Genomic DNA, 5,371 nt, shown 5'->3' with positions numbered 1-5,371 from the left:
CCTAAATACCCTTATTATTAATATGTAAGTTACATTTTAACCAAACCCAAAGATGCAACATTATTGGTTGATGTGGGTTAGCAAAGTTTGCACAAAATATTGGGTTAGTATTTGAACCACCCTCTCTATATATATATATATATACATGTATTAATTCAACCTTAATCTGAGTTTCTAGACAAGAAAAAGGGTAAGCAGTTGAAATTTCATTCTAAAACCCATCTTTTTGGTCTTTTCATGGCTTATCATCTGTCAAATTTGTAATTTTCTTTATTGGTTTTGAGTGTTTATCTTAAAACTCAAGTTTCTTGGWTCTTTGCTCTTGGTGTAAATCGAACACATTTGTGGAGTCTTCTAAATATGTTGGATTTTAAATATATTGGATTTTAAACTGTCATACAATTTTTTTCATCGATAGTCTGTAATTGGAATAATAACTCTTATTTATTCAAATTATATTAATATGTAAAGACCAAGTGTAACCTATATCATCGTTAAATCTTATTTTATAAAACCAGTGGAACTTCAAAATCGTTAAATTTCATGGCTCCCGCCGCATTGCGCGGATACACAACTAGTCGTAGTTTAATTTTTGTATGGTCCTTAAGGATGCTACCATTTTACTAAAGAGTTATTGGTCTAACGGTAGCCGATAACCCCATCTTTCAGAAGGTAAGAGGTTCAAATATTTATCAGAGGTAAAATGTATATTTTGTTTGCCACGTATAATATATATGAACTTCAAAAGGGTGCTAACATTTTGTTTGGTTGTTTCCTGTCACTCCCCAAAATCCAGGGGCCGTGACAATTTAACAATCAAAATCTAACTCAAGTGAAAAACAACTTAAATTCGAAAAATCTAGCAATATAAGTCTTTACATCGATCCCAAAAGTACTAAATAGATAATATCGTCTAAAGAAACTTAATATCAAATGAATAAAACTAAATATCAGCTACATCTTATCCTTTCCCTTCGAACTCTTAGCTAGGAGTGCTAAGAAACCAGACGAACCCAATCAACCCGATAAACTCAATCCAACCCAACATGAAATAACTCAATTCGAAGCAACCCGATGTCTAATCGAGTTGTAAAATTTTCAACCCGAAACAATCCAATATTTGGTTGATATTTGGTTACTATTATTTGAACTCAACCCAACCCGATGAATCCAATATCCTTTTATTTCTTGGATTTAATATGATTGTTGAATTTCTATTAATATATACATCAGACAATTACACTATCACGTATGCTCTTCATATATACATATTTTCAATCTAACATCTCTATATAACTCATTCGTACATATGTTCAGTAACTGTGAACATATATATATGTAAATTAAGAAAAATTAACTAAATGTGATATACGTAAGAAGTATGAATAACTTGTATCAAATGATTGATGATGAATTATGAGTAGATAAATAACATATTCAAGGTTAGAAGAAAAATTATTTTATCAAAGTATCAACCGACTAACCCAACCAACCCATACGGTTTGGATTGGTTTGGTTTGGGTTGGGTTGAGTTAAGATTTTCCAAACCGCAAGCATTTGGTTGGGTTGTTCAAATGTCTTCAACCCGAACAAACCCAACCCATGAGACCCATACTCTCAGCCTTATTGAAACCTGAGATACATACTTGGGTCAGCTTTACACTCAGTGAGTTCATGGTTTACATATAAAAAACTTGACATATCAAATCTTTCAATATACATAATGTAAGCATTGAGAAAATATCATCGTCAAAATCCTGCATGCAAATAAATCATTTTGACATATCAAATAATTGAATACTATGTGGGTCAACATCGTCGGAAACATCACTTCTCTACGTATAGAGGTATACCTCATGATACATGTACTACTTCAAATCAATTGACTCGATACAGAGGCACTTCGTGTAAAACCCAAAAAATTTAAATATAAAATAAGCAAATAATTTTATGGGAGTATTTAATATAAAAAAAGGATGGTAGCCTAAAATATTGAGTAAATAAATTAATTGCTTAGAACAATTAACATCTATGTAGTTAATTGAATGAAACAATTTTAGGAACCTTAAAATAGGAGATAATCAAAAGAAATGACCAATTTTGAAAGAGAATGTTGAATTAAGGGTAAAAAATGTAAAGTGAGTCAAAGTAGTGAGAGTAGGGGGTCAAACGTAAATATCAGAAAAATGAAGAGGGTCGAATGTCATCATTTTCAAAGTATGAGGACATGTTTTGTCAATAATACATGTATGTTTGGAGAAAACGACCTCACAACTTAAAACTCGAGATTCGCCCTGATTTCATCAACTAATAAGCCAAAACTTATGCATATAAATGTAGAATACCGGCTTAGGATTGTTTCCATTCAAATAGCTAGTAAAATCGTTGAGTTTTGAAAGAAAAATTTGAGTTTTGAAAGAAAAATTTGAGTTTGAAGTTCAGAATAAAAAATCTTAGTTTTTCACCGATTTTAGTGAGATTCTTAACACAAATCTCTTGATTTTTATATCTATGACTTTGTTTTTAAGTACGTTATCAAACCCCAGTAACCTCATATCTCAGATTTGTTTTTAGATGGTTCAATTTTATGTTTTCAAGTTGTTGAGTTTTAGTTTTAAAAATAAAACTTCAAATGAGAAAATGAAATTCGTTTCTTGAAAATTTGTGTTCTTTATGTCAAAGTTGTGATAAAAATATTATCAAAAGTTTGATGCAAAAAGAATGAAGAAAAAAAGGTCAATAAATGAACCATTTTCGAGCTAAAAAAACATAAAAATGAGCAGCCATAGCTGCTGTTACGTTTGGGTTACGGACTAGGTCGATCGGGTCAAGATCCGACCCAAAACCTGCTGTTGAACCGTCTTATAAAAGAAAGACAATTTTTGCTTGAGGCTGGATTTAGAACCCTGATCTCAACTATAAAAGTCAAAACGCCTTAACCATACAAGCAAACATGTTATTTCTATTAAATTAATGCTGTAAAATTTATTTATTTTATTATTAATTATCTACAGTTTCCATTAATGTTCATTAAACCCTCTGGATTCTGAAAATATAATTCAGTAACATTAACTTTTTGATATTTTATGAAATTTAATGTTTTTACCCGGTTTCATTATTATCGTTACAAAATTGTACCAAAATGACCCTTTGGTAATCGGTATTTAAGCAACACCTCACATGTTTGCTTTATAAAATTACCGAAATGATATCTAGGCTTTATTTTGATTATTATCTTTATGAAATTACCAAAATGGCCTCACAATTGAGGAATCGATATTTTGACAATACTTTGATATTTGCTTTATAAAATTACCAAAATATCCCTATGCTTTGGGATTGGACTTTTAGTCACTGTTTTAATATTCGACTTATGAAAGGTACCAAAAATGTCCTAAATTTAGAATTAGTTAAAGCTATATATATATACATTTGGTATTCGACTTCTCAAGATTACTGAAATACCATTAAAATTGGAAAATTGGTATTCTAAACATTATTTTGAGTATTTAGTTATGCTGAACTTTAAAGTTATGGCATGACCGTTATTTATATGTGTGTGACATGTTGTCACCATTATTCACTTGCAAATTTTAAAAGAAACGTTTTGACCTTAAAACATTATTTAAGGTGCTTAGAAATGGTATGAATTATTATGTAGGTTGGGGTTTTTGAGAAAACGACCTATTGAACGTTAACGATTCAAGGACAAAATGAGTACATTATGTGACTTTTATGGGGTATATATATATATATGATTATTACAAAATATTTTATCTATAATATTTGCATAACGTGTTTATATGTTTGTGATGATAACTTAATTATATTGATGTACATGATATTCAAATATATGTATATATGAAATTCGGTTAAAAAGGAGTTGGTTGCTCAAAGAAACTCGATATAAAAAGATGAAGAAAAAAAAACCAAGATTCAGTGTTGGTGACCTAATGTTAAATTTAAAATGTTACCTAATGTTATAACGGGTAAATTTTTAAAAGTTCGTTATCATACTAAAAAATATTTTAAAAGTATAAAATGGATTTTTGAATTTGGATGGAATTATGAACCAGAAACCGAAATTGAAGTGGGGAGAGGCTATGCAAATGCAATGGCGTAGGTAGGGGGCATCGAGTAAGAGCAACAACACATCAATTATAATTATATGGTGTAAATTGCATTAAAATATTCAAGTTGTCGTTTTTATAGACTATTAAATAAAATTTAATGGACCATAAATCCAATATATGTTTGTGAAAAACTAAATCAAACCAAACGAAACGAAACTAATATTTTTGATCTAACGGTGGGTATTGGGATACAATGCAGGTACCATTTCTTTACTGCAGAGAATACAACGACTGTTTTCACTACAATTCTTAGTTTGTAAAAAGTGTGTGAATTTTTTTTGGCCCAAAATTAAAAGCAAGAAAGCAGTTACAAAAGAACATAATGAAGGTAAAACTATGTACGAGACATCCCTTTATCTATCTTAGGATACACTCCCTGTGCCAAACCTTCATCTCTCGAGCGCCCTTCCTCCTACTTAGGGGTTGTTTGTTTTCCTCTTAATAGTTCCATTAAGAGGCAACCTCCGAATCGTTAAGAGGTGAATCTTGTTTGGCAAAAACAAAAAATCTGCCTCTTAATGGTTCTAAAACCCTCTGAATGATTTTGCATCCTGAATCTTCCTTAACCATTAAGAGCCCTAATTTCATTGTACACAATTACCAAACAATTATATTTCATTTTGCATTATATCATGAGAGCCTCTTAATCATTCTGACCACTTAATCATTCTGCACCAAACCATTCAACAATTACCAAACAGCCCCTTAGACCAGCTACATGTCACAAAGAATTCCTATAAAAGATCATAGACTTCTATGTCCAATCCTTAATTGCTTACTGTCGGTTTGCTGCTTCTCCTCTCCCCCTCTACAATCACAGTCTCTAACCTTCGTAGCGAAGCTGTTTAGTGTCTCTCATGAACTCGTTGAAAGATATTTTTATTATCTATTATAAAATTAATTAAGTATAACTAAAAGCATATTTGCGCAATATAATGAGATACATATCGATTTTAATTTTTCATTTTATAATACAATTTTGTATGGTTTTGAGAAAACGATAATGTTTTTATATTTGAATAAAATATAAATTTGAAGACCTATAGAAATTTCTATCGGTATCAAATTAATAATTTAAAATTTGAAAACCTATAGAAATTTCTATCAGTATCAAATTAATAATTTAAAATTCTCGTTTTTTATATATATTTTTTAGTTTTTTTTTTTAATTTAGGTTTAATAATGATGTAAATTATTTTAGATCTAATAATATAATGTTTTATTATAAATATAATTTT

Source organism: Cynara cardunculus, assembly GCF_001531365.2.
Source record: "Cynara cardunculus var. scolymus isolate 2C chromosome LG 15, CcrdV1, whole genome shotgun sequence".
Lineage (NCBI taxonomy): Eukaryota > Viridiplantae > Streptophyta > Magnoliopsida > Asterales > Asteraceae > Cynara > Cynara cardunculus.
Note: the sequence above shows the minus strand (reverse complement) of the source record.